Source organism: Elgaria multicarinata, chromosome 8 (genome assembly GCF_023053635.1).
Source record: "Elgaria multicarinata webbii isolate HBS135686 ecotype San Diego chromosome 8, rElgMul1.1.pri, whole genome shotgun sequence".
NCBI lineage: Eukaryota > Metazoa > Chordata > Lepidosauria > Squamata > Anguidae > Elgaria > Elgaria multicarinata.
In genome coordinates, this window is record NC_086178.1 from 21199448 (window position 1) to 21212172 (window position 12725).

The following is a 12725-nucleotide window of genomic DNA, read 5'->3' on the forward strand; positions in this document are numbered from 1 at the left end:
TTTAAGAAAAAAACCAAAATGGCGGGCACGACGCCTCTCCATCTGAAGTCATTGCACACCGCGTCTGAACAGAGGGGGAGATTTTGCGATAAAAATCTCGTGAAATCTTCACCTCTCCGTCCTGCTAGACCGCTAAGGTCTAGCTAAGGCCTTGGTCCCAAACCGTTTAAGGCTTTAAATGTCAAAAGCAGCATTTTGAATTGGACTCGGAAACACACTTCAATACAAAACCACATAACTAAAAAAACTAATTTATTTTGTAACGTTAATGGCATGCATGAGGTTTTGGAGTATTTGTCATTTCAAAGCCTGCGCTATTCCTGTTTATATAATTGCTTTCATTTTTCAGCTTTGTTTGTTAATGGTACAAACAGTGACATTAACGGACGTCGGTTTCCCGCATGTTTGAGATAGTTCGCTTTATTTATTTATTTTTAAATTGAAACTGGTTTGTTCTAGCCAGGAGAGTCTGGACATAGTAAATGTTATTCTCCATTTATAGCACCTAGAAAAATGCTTCATCTCTCGATGTTGTCGTTGTAATGCACCCTTTCCCAATCTGGTACCCTTTGGATGGTTTGTACTATGATTCCTAGCAGCCCCAGCTTGCATCAGTAATCAGGGATGGTGGGAATTGTTGTTCCAAAACATATGGAGGGTGCCACATTGAATAAGGCTGTTGTAGGTGGCTGCCATGCCAGAAGAATTAAGCTTCCAGTGTTTAAATGCATGAGATTTTAATATGTAGGAGCAAAATCGAAAGGGGAAATTCTGTATAATTGTGTGGTTTTAGAGACAGCAGTAGAGTTTGGTGGCAAAGCAACATGAAACAACTCTTGAACAACACGGGTTGCAACCAAGGGTGCTTCCCGACAAGGCTTTTATCGCGCAATCACTGAATTTTGCGGGAAGTCGAGCCGTCATCATCTTCCTTTCGTAGCCCTCTTGTCTTCTTCCACCACTTCTTCCATCTTTTTTCTCACTAGGAAAAAAAAATCCATTAAGGAGGAAAAGATGAAAGAGCTGCACATTGCCTTTTGATTGTTACAGTTAGGAGCCCTCCAGGGTTTCTTTCGCCTACTCCCTCTCCAGCTCTGTCATCCACCCACTATCTCAAATGCAATAGGGAAGGTTTCCAGAGATGCCATCCACTGCCCAGGAGGGAACAGGCACTATGGCATTCTTTCCTTCTGGATCAAGAAATTTAAAGGCTGTATGGTGTAGTGGTTAGAGTGTTGGACTGGGATTTGGGTTCTAGTCCCCACTCAGCCATGGAAGCTCACTGGGTGACTTCAGGCTACACAAAGCAGGATATAGCACTATGAAAGTGGTATATGGTATGTGTCAATGGGCCTCAACTGTTGTCAATGCACTTCAATACTGCTATAATGCAGTAGTGTGGCTCCTGCCTCTTATATCCCTCTTTCATACTGCTTTCATAGTCACAGACTCTCAGCCCAACCTACCTCACAAGGTTGTTGTTGTGCGGATAAAATGGAGAGGAGAAGGAATATGTATGCTGCCTTGGGTTCCTTGGAGGAAAAAAGGTGGGATATAAATATAACAAATAAATACATGAATCTGAGTGGAGCAGGGACAGGGAATCTGAGGCTTTGGAAATGAGTTGGATAGACAGGAAAACAAATAAAGATGTATTGCACAGGACTAAAAAGGATGCTGTGAAGTGATAATCTAGTACAGGGCATGCTCTAAGAAATAGTAGATTACGAGTGCAATCCTATGCCTAACCATGGTTTAGCGTGTTGTCTGATCAGAACAAACATCTTAATTAAAATATAACATAAAGCCAGTGTGGTGTAGTGGCTAGAGTATTGGACTGGGAGTCAGGAGATCCGAGTTCTAGTCCCCACTTGGCCATGGAAGCTCACTGAGTGACTTTGGGCTACTCACAGACTCTCAGCCCAACCTACCTCACAGGGTTGTTGTTGAGAGGATAAAAATGGAGAGGGGGAGGATGATTATGTATGCCACCTTGGGTTCCGTAAAGGAAAAAAGGCAGGATATAAATGCAAATAAATAAATAAATAAATAAATAAATGTCTCCAGCTTGGAATCCAGCATCCCTAACAATACTGGCTGCGACTGGAAATCCACACCTCTCCCCTAAATCTGAGGATTGTTTATGTGTATTAAAGGGATACATATATGCCTCTGGTCTGTCCCATGCATGGCTTTGCCCAATTTTCAGATGGATCCATAAATTCCCTGGTTTGGATTTATTTATATTTATTTTATTTTATTTATGAAATTGATATCCAGCCTTTTTTCTTCATTGAAAGAAGCCAGGGCGGCTTACATGATCCTTCTCCTCTTCATTTTATTCTCACAACAACCCTGTGAGGTAGGTTAAACTGAGAGTCAGTGACTGGCCCAAGGTCACCCAATGAGCTTCATGGCTCATGGCGACTAGAACCCAGGTCTCCTGAGTCCCGGACCAACACTATAACCACTACACTGGTGTAGAAAGGGGATATTATATTTTAAAAGTTTATCTTTAAAAACTCCTTTATTCCAGGAGCGGGACATGTTGGTCACCCCTTTATTTCAGACATTTACAGTTCCACAGAAGAGACACACAGGAAACTGCCTATTTGTCTCTCTAGCTCAGAACTGTCTACAGCCCCTTCCCCAACCTGGCGCCCTCCAGATGTGCTGGACCACAATGGCGTTCTCTCACTGAGCTTCCATAAAGAGATACCTGTGTGATACCTATCTGTTGTGGAATTTCCTTAATAATGTGGAGAGAGTGAGTGTGGCTCAGATGTCTTTGTAGGACCCCTATCTTTCACCCCATTCTCACTGGCACAAACGTCCAACTAAGGCTGCAATCCAATTTGGTGTAAGCCACAATGAACGTAGTAGCGAGGCTTTCTGTATGTGTCTTGAAGATGGCTGCTAAAATCTTCACTCGTAGCATTAGAACATAAGAAGAGTGATGCTGGCTCAGAACAAGAGTCCATCTAGCCCAGGATGCTGTTCACATAGTGGCCAACCAGCTTTGACCAGGGACCCACAAGCAGGACACGAATGCAACTGCACCTTCCCACCCATGTTCCCCAGCAACTGGTGTATGTAGTCTTACTGTCTCTGCTACCGGAGGTAGCAGGTAGCTATCATGACTAGTAGCCCTTGATAGCCTTCTCCTCCAGGAATTTATCCAGCCCCCTTTTAAAGCCATCTACATTGGTGGCCATCACTACAGCTTGTGGTAGTGAATTTCATAGTTTAACTTTGGGCTGCGTGAAGAAGTACTTCCTGTTGTAACCTTCCCTCATAGGGGAGATGTTTCAGCCCCCTGATCATTTTAGTTGCCCTTTTCTGCACTTTTTCCAGCTCTACATTATCTTTTTTTTAAGTGTAGCAATGAGAACTGTGCACAGTATTCCAGATGTGGTCGCATCATAGATTTGTATAAAGGCAGTATGATATTGACAGCTTTATTTTCAATTCCTTTTCTAATTATGCCTAACGTGGAGTTTGCCTTTTTAACAGGGGCCGCACACTGGGTTAACATTTTCATGGATCTGTCCACCACAACCCCAAGATCTCTTTCTTGGTTGGTTGCTGCTAGCTCTGATCCCATCAGGTTAGAATAGTGGTGATCTCTACCTGATGCAATAATTGTAAAAGGGATATAAATATTGTGCTGCTATTATCATTATTATTATTATTATTATTATTATTATTATTATTATTATTATTGAAGTAGTTGAGGGATATGTTGGAGAGCAAATGTGATTCAAAGGCCACAGCTAGACCTAAGGTTTACCCTTGTATCATCCAGGGTTCGCCCCTGCCTGAGCACTGGATCCCCTATGTCTCACCTAGATGGACAGGTTTGAACCCTGGACGATCCAGGGACAAACCTTAGGTCTAGCTATGGCCAAAGTTACACTGAGGCCATTTCTACACCTGACTTTTCCCCCCTGGGATCATCCCAGGATCATCCCTGTGCATCCAAATGACACACAGGAGGATCCCGGGAGCAGGCAGGGACGATCCCTCCATTTTCCTGGGATGAGTATCCAGGGTGGGGGGTTGCCTCTACCAGTGCAGTTTTCTGTTTTCTTGGCTCTTATGAGAAAGTCTGCATAGTTTCCAAAACGCAGCTTAATTCCCTCTTTTTGTCTGTGGCTTTTTTCTTCCTTCCTCCTTTCCATTCTAACAGCCCTCTTGACATAGAGGGAGTGGTTTTCTCTTGAGTCGCTCCTTCATAGGCTGGAGAGTGTCGTGGGCTGGATTTTCCCTTAAACTGCCTCTCTGGAACCAGCCCCTGAGAGATACTTGAGCTGAAGCACTTAGCAAGACGCTGCTTCCGAAGCTTACGGAGAGTCCTTCTGTGCTTACTTTCCTTTACCCGAGCGCCGGCATGGATATTTAACTTAACACGGAAAGCGAGTCGATTTGGGGGAAAGGAAAACAAAAAAATGGGACCATGGGGAACGTCCTTCCCCGGGGGCACAAGGTTAGTAGACTTCGAACTTCTCCTCTCGTATACGGAATGTCATGCTTTTTCTCTGTACTTGTTGTCAAGCTAATATGGAGCAGCCGATAGCGTGAAGCTGTCAAGACTTTGGCATTCTATCTACTTAAAGGGGGAAATGAAATGACATTATATTTAAGGAGCTGGGGTGGGATTGCATGAAATAAAGGGCTGTTTTTAATATATATATGATACTGTGAAGGGGTTAGAGAAAGGAACTTCTTGCTAAAGATACCACCTTCACTTTTTTCAAACCACTGGGTTGCCTCTTTGCAACGACTTTTCTGACCAGCTTTCAATACACTTTTGATTTGGCTTCACCCATCCATGCTGAGCACCCCAGAAGTTTTAAGAAACAAGAAAGAAGTGGAGCTCTTAGTCCTCTTAGAAGCGATTTACCTCTTAAAGATTACATAGTGGGCGTTGAAAGTGTGTCATATATGTAGATTAGCAATTTCTGTATATTTTCAAAGGCAACGGATAAGCAAAGGGGAATAGCTCTTATTGAAATTGACTGTGGTGGTTTCAGATTCACAGGCTTTTAAGCTCCACAAAGATCTTTGTCAGGCAACATAGTCAGCACCAAGTGACACTGAAGTGTTAATGTGCAGCTAAAGTGCATAGTTCCACCATCATTGCTGATGGTTTTATTAGTGGCCACTTGGGTGGAACAATAAATCGCTCCTGTGATGAAACAAAAATGTGTCGCCATGTGCTGGGAGCAAAGGTCCAAGTGCTGACAAGTTCTAACTCCCCATGGTGGACGGTATTACAATTACCTGGAGCAGAATGATCACCACTTGACAGTGGAACCATCTGGCCAGACTTGTGGCTTCTGCTAATGAGAGCCAGCATGATGTATTGCAGACTTCTTTAACCTGGTGCCCTCCAGATGTTTTAGACTTCAATTCCCATCAGCCCCAAGCAGCATGGCCAATGGTTAGGAATTATGGGAGTGGTAGTCCAAAGCACCTGGAGGGCATCATGTCAGGGAAGACTGGTATATTGGTGAGTTTCTGACTAGGGCTAGGGATACTCAGGTTGAAATCTCCATTTAGCTATGAAGCTCGCTCAGTGACTTGGAGGAAGGAACTTAAAAAGGATATTATAGAGCTAGAAAAAGTGCAGAAAAGGGCAATGAAAGTAATCAAGGGAAGTTACAACATTTGGGTTTTTTAGTTTACATAAAGGGCGAGTTGCAGGGACATGATAGAGATGTATAAAATTATGCATGGTGTGGAGAAATTGGACAGGAAGAATTTTTGTCTTCCTCTCTCATAATACTAGAACCCGGAAAAGCTGGATGTTGGGATATTCAGGACAGATAAAAGGAGGTACTTCTTCACACAGCACACAGCTAAACTATACAATTCTTTTCCACAAGATGTAGTGATGGCCACCAATTTTGATGGCTTTAAAAGGGAGCTAAATAAATTCCTGGAGGAGAAGGCTATCCATGGCTAGTAGTCCTGATAGCTATGCACTACCTCCAGTAGCAGAGGCAATAAGCTGGGGAACATGGGTGGAAGGGTGCTGTTGCACTCATGTCCTGCTTGTAGGCTCCTGGTCAACAGCTGGTTGGCCACTGTGTGAACAGAATGCTAGACTAGATGGATCCTATTTTGGACCACTATGTTAAAAGGGATTAGAGAAATTCATGAAGAAGAGGGCTATGATTCTATGCTACTTCCATTATCAGATGCAGTATAGCTCTGTAGCAGTTGCTCTGAAACATGAGCAGCAGGGTGCTGTATCCTCCTTGTGGACTTCTCATAGGCAGCTGGTTGTCCACTGTGGGAACAGAAACATGGATTAGATAGGCCTTAGTCTGATCTAGCACTGCTCTTCTTATGTTCTTATCTTGGGCCCATCATTATCTCTCCTAACCTATTTTACAGGGTTATTGTAGGGATGGAATTACACAACCTGGGACTGACTCTTACGTAAAACTGGTGTGGTCATGTGCACATGTGTGCATACATGTGAACAAATTATTTTGGGATAAAGCTGGTCATATAACTATTTGTAGAGTGATTCTGTGAGTAGGATTTTAGGTTCTCAGTGGTTTCTGTTGACAGATTCACACACAGAAAAGTTAGGGCATGTCTAGATGAGGGTTTATCCTGGGGATCGCCACGGGATCATCCCTGTGCATGCACATGACGCACAGGGGATCCTGGGGGCAGGGAGGGATGATACCTCCCTTTCCCCGGGATAACCAAGACGGCTTTAATCCCAACTTTTCCAGCGGTCTCGGGATCATCCCAAGACTGCAAGATGTGTGGGCGTCCATCCAGGTTTCTTCCCAGCTCCTCACAAGTAAACGTGAGGAGCTGAGAACCAGACACGGGGCACAGAGCTCCTCAGAAGCTCCGTGCCCATCAGTGGTGGAAGGGGCTTAGCGGGGTATTTTTTTGAAAAACAAACAAAACTAACCTTTATCACAGGAGTGCTCATGCACTCTTTTTCGATAAAAAACAAAACAAAATGGCGGGCGCGACGTTCACTTCCTCCTGGGATGCTATGTGCCACATGTGGACTGAGGGGGAGGATCTTGCGATCACCATATCGCGAGATCCTCCCCCTCCCCTCCCTAGGTCTAGACATGCCCATTAATGGATAGCCAATTCTGGCATAAAGATTTCAAGTGTACGTGATTGTGAATTGGTGATACTTGAACAGCTGTCCCCAATCTCGTGCCCTCCAGATGTGATGATCTACAGCTCCCACAATTCCCAGCAAGCATGGCAAATTATGGGCGTTGTTATTCAACACATCTGGAGGGCTACAGATTGAGTTATTTTGTACTAGAAAATAGCAGGGGTGCTCAGTAAAGATGTAATAATTGCAAACATATAGATTTGATGCATAACCAATGTGGTTTAGGGTTTTATTAGTTGTTCATCAGGGAAAAGCTAGATTTAAAATATTGTTGCCTCTGCGATTCCTTCAAGAATGTCACGCTGAGAGCATCAAGCGTATGGGAATTGGACCAGAGTTAATTGATCTAGTGGGGAGTTGGGAGGTGTTCTTTTGGGGTGGGGTGGGGTGGGGTGGGGTGGGGGGTAGGAGTGGTTTTTTTAAAGGAAGATTGTTGCTCAGAAAATATAATTACTACGGTATTTTTCTCTCCCCTGGTCCCTTCCATTTGCACACAATATACTTATCAAATTATTTCCATGCCATTCCTGTAATAGCAGTATACTTTTGAGAGAAAGAGCACAAGAGTTAGCTTAACTTTATCTCTTGTTTATTGTGAGAGCTGAGTAAACTTGGAATTTGTCAAGGAGACCTGTAGGAGTTTCAGGTCAAAAAGCCTTTGCAAGGCTTGCTTTACATGACATTCTTGAATGGGAGCTGCCCAGGTTTGGGTCTGAACCCTTCTACTTGTGTGTTTACTACTGAGTTGTAAATGGACTCATTATCCTTCACACGTAATAGTTGCTTCTTTAGGTGTGGATGAGAACTTCTCTGTTGTCCAACTGGAATAACATCATTAATGGTTTCTAGAGGCGTAGTTGTTTTGTTGCCTGTCACAGCAAAAGCAACAAAGAGCCTTGTGGCACTTCAGACTAACAAATTTATTCTGGCATAAACTTTTATGGACACTGTCCACTTCATCAGATGCATGAAGCAGTCACCTCAAGTCATAGGTTTGGAATATACGTGCTGGGGGAGATGTAAGCTGTGTTTGTCAGAGGGAATTGAAATGTAAAAAGTATAGACAGTGAACAAAGGCCATTCTTGAACAAAGGGATTTCAAAGACATGAAATTGTTGAAGTACAATTCATCAACAGATTCAGCTCCATTCCCCGTTATTTGAATAAAGATAAAGGTTGTTGTAGTTTTTGTCGCACTCTATATAGTTAATCTTCTCACCATTATGGTGATGAGTGTGTTATTATACAACAATATTTTGTGAATGACAATTGCTAATGAAATCATCGCTGTCTGTAGTTTTATTTATGTATTCATTTATTTAATTTATTTATTACATTTATAAAGCCGAAGCTCTATGAATTGGATTTCAATTCCCTCTAACAACCCAGTTTACAATTCTCCCATACCCACATGTGTATTTCAGCCTGCCAATTTGAGATGAACACTTCATGCATCTGATGAAGTGGACAGTGTCCATGAAAGCATATGCCAGAATTTTTTTTAGACTTTTGGTGCCACAAGACTCTCATTAAAGGTGATGTGCAAGGGACAAAAATAAGATTTAGCAGACAGTGAAGTGTTAGCAGTTACGTGTGAGGAGATTTTGGATCGGGGCTACTATGGGAGGAGGACTTTAATTCTTTTCCCCCACAGAATTTTCCAATAAAAATCTCCCTCCCTATCCCATAGCTACTGTGTGCCCCATTAGGAAAAACGTACCTGTACCTGTAGTGGGAGCCGTCAGACACAGCATTCACTTGCTGGCTTTGCACATAGTGATAAACCATGGTATTAGTTGTTGAATTCTGAGCTGTCATGTTTTGTGAACCCAGTTGTGGTAAGAAACCATGGTTTGTTAACCACAAACAACTCAGAAAGAGAACCCATGGGCTTGGTTTGCACATAATGGCAACCAAGGGTATGGGTTGAATATAGGTTGTTGTTGAATCATGGGTTGTCATTATGTGCAAACCCTGCACTATGATTTAACTATGGGTTGTTAACAACTGACAGTCTAGAGGTCACACCCCTACAACAAACCATGGGTTCTCTTCTTGAGTTATTCGTGGTTAACAACCAAGAATTAAACCATAATGCACGGTTCACATGTAATGACAACCCATGGTTCAATATCATGCTAGGTGTGAATCAGTTTATTATTGGGTTGAGAACTCTGGGTTGTTTAAACAATGGGTTGTCATGCATGAATTCAGAACTGTGGGTTCTTTTGCCAGGCTACAGAGATGGCAGGCAAGAGTGGTCAGAAAAACCAGCCGCTCTACATGCTACATGCCACTACTATACTGCCACAAAAGCTTTTAGGATACAGGGAGGGAGTGAAAAAGGAAGGAAACAAAGTACCCAGGAATTGAGAGAACAAACTGTGATAGGAGAACACACCATTGTTTAAATATACAATGGGTTAGTGTTACGTGCGAACCAAGTCATTGTTTGTGAGTATTACGTGAAACTCCTGTATTTGTGAAAGGACGTCTCTGCACAGAGTTCCATGGGCAGCGCTTTTGCTCTCAGCCAAGGCCATGTTGTGTGTCCCAGCATGCCATGGGTGGTGCTGTGCAACAGTGGGTGGAACTAGGGCTGCCATGACATGATCTTCATCTGAAAATCTCAGACCAAGGCCACAAGTCTTCCATGTATAGATTGTGCATGTTTTTGTGCATGTTTTTTTAGGTGGCTTACTAGCACTTCTACTGATGCTCTGCATGATCTGTTGAGGGTAAGAAGAGGCATATCTTATTCCAGGCTTGCCAGTTCTTAGGCGATGTGGATGTTCTAAACCCTTGGATGAAGAAAACAAATGTATGATTCCTACATAAATGAAAATTGAATTCTTGCTCTTGAGAGCATCAACCTTATTTTATTTTAGGGATTTTTTTTTTACTCTATCCTTCAACAAATTCCCAGAGTAGCTTACAATAAAATTACAATAACGATTACAGAACGCATCTATTGAAACTGTTGTGACAGGATATATGAAGCCAGACAGGAAGCTGGAACTTAAGAACTGCAAGAAGTCACCCAGCCATGCATAGAGCTGATGGCTAAAAACTGGCACATTTAAATTTGAAACATTTTTTGAGCTTCGACCTTTTAGTAGAAATATTGATGTCCGCTCTCCCTCTCACCTGCCTTTGCCCTAGGGTACAGTTTTTGAATTGGATTTGAGTGATGCTAATCTGTTTTGGCTCAGTTCCCCTGGATGGCTTGCAGCTTAGAACATGACAAGCAGTCTTAAACTAAAGTTAACAAACCATAGCGTATCCTAAATCTCCAGCGTAGGTCTAGCTGTTGATGGAGGAGAACCTGCCTTTGCAAAATTGCTGTAGTGTAATGGCTTTTTTGGGATGTTCAGGGCTGAAGCAGACATTAGTCTCTTTTTTCATTTTACACTAGTGTAAGTACAGATCCCTGATCCAGATCAGGATCCTAGCATGTGTGTGTGTGTGTGTGTGTGTATAGCAGGCTTTAACCCATTCTCCCACCTGCTTTAATCCCGATCCAGTTCAGGGCTGCAAAGTATTGATCCATAATAAATAACTGTTTTGCAATATGAATTACAGGTGCATGCCCCTCCCATCCAGATTGAGCTGAAACTGGGGTGGAGGGAGTATTAAAGCCCCTCTATCCCCCTCCACACTAGGATCCCAGTCCAGAGTGGGGGTCCTGCACTTAGCTGCTAGCTACATCTTTAAAATAATGTGTGATTTGGCCGTCAGTGGATGGGATCTGTTCAGAGTCTGTGAGGTCAAGAATGAATTTCCCCCTAAGTCAGAGTGGCTAGCGAGTGACCTGTTGGTTTTCTATGGTGTTTTTATCCCCTTTCTGCTACAATATGGCCTTAGCTAGACCTAGCGGGTTGGAAGGGTGAAGATCCTGCAATATTTTTATCATGAGATCTCCCTGTCAGTACACACATGACACGCAACAACCTTAGAGGGAGAGGTGTCACGCCCGCCATTTTCTTTTTTTCCCGTAAACGGACAGCAGTGCAGTAACACTCGTGTACAAAAGGTAAGTGATTTTTTAAAAATAATTACTTTCCCTGCTCCCCCCACCCCCCACCCGATGGGCCCAGTGTGCGGGTCTCAGCAACTTGCGAGAAATCGCAAGGAGCCAGGACAAACCACGGCACCTGGCCACACATTCCGCTGTTTCGGGCTCAGCCCAACACCATGGAAAAACCGGGTTTAAAGGGGAGGGCGAGATCTTAACGCAAGGGATCGCCCTGGGATAAAGCCCCATCTAGCTATGGCCTATGTGTGATTTCACTCAAAGCCATTTCCCAATTTTTACAGCAGCAAACTTTTCCAAGCTTCCTGTTACGTCCAGATCCAGGGCTATGGTTAATAATTGCTCCCAAATTTGCCAAGATTCAGAAGCTAACTTCATACCCTGGTTTAAAAATGGCTTCCCATCATGGCTTATTTGGGAGCAATTACCCATAGTCTGGGTTCAGATGGAATGGGAAGCTATGTTTAATTGCAGCTTTCTGGTTGGTTTAAATCTTCACAAAGGCAGGAATGTTGTGAGAACACAACACATTGCTTGTGCGCATCATGGTTTAATAAGGCAGGATTCATGGCCGCAAATGGTATGCTTGAAAGGGGACTACAACCAATCCCCGTTCCTGTCAAATTTACCTGGATGTTGCACATGTTTACAAAACACTTTTGTTGCATTCACATTTAAATATGTACATTTAATACCTCTTGGGTGCATACATAAATAATAATTGAAGTTGTCCTTGTTTGCAAGAAGAATCTGGAACTATTGCTAACAACTTTTCACAATGCATCTGCTCTCTGCTTTGAGCATCCTAATGCCTGAAGAGAAGAGTTGAGAGACCTGTCATTGAACCTTTTACACCAAAAACCTCTGTCATTCTATGAGCGCCTGCATTTGAATGTTTCCTACTCCGGACTTTTGAGAGTGCAATAAAGCATGTGGAGAGAAGAGATCAGGAGAGTTTAAACACACACACACACACACACACACCAACAACAATTGCCCTGTGTCAAAGGACAATCCTGGAGAAGAAGGAGATTGTTTTCACAAGATTGGTGGGAAGCAGACTGTGGGATTTCGGTCATCTCAAAACCTCATATTCAGCTCATGTTTCCTGCCCAGTGGAGATTACTAGAGATTGCCGAAAGAGCAATGTTCAACATTGTTAGGATACTGAACACTATCTTTCAGCTCGTCGTGTGCCTTATTCCTGTGTACATTTGCAATCGTTGTTCATTCAACACAAATGGGAAAACCGCACAAATCAAGCAGTGATCCAGCATGAAATTTGCACAAATTCCCTAATTTGCGCAACTTTTCTCCCTAGACTAAAACAGGGATGATTCAGGCCACATGCAAAGTTGCGCAAAATCAACAGGGAAAGCTGTGCAAATCGAACACAAGCACATCTCTTGCAATTTGTGAACATTTTTGGCGGACATGTGCTCACACTCACTCTCAAGGCTTTGACCAGGAAGTGCGCTCATTTTTTGTGAGCAAAAATGAAATTCTCATACATGCCTAGAGATGTCC

The 12725-nt window shown here is 43.1% G+C and overlaps 1 protein-coding gene across 1 annotated transcript in view; it reads left to right on the forward strand.

Annotated features, from left to right (window-relative positions):
* The first annotated feature begins 4247 nt into the window (after positions 1–4247).
* The window catches only part of PLD1 (phospholipase D1), a 149419-nt gene continuing 140941 nt past the window's right edge, over positions 4248–12725 (forward strand). The window contains exon 1 of the mRNA XM_063131984.1: positions 4248–4486. The gene's annotated coding sequence lies outside the window, so the exon portion shown is untranslated. The remainder of the gene's footprint in view (positions 4487–12725) is intronic.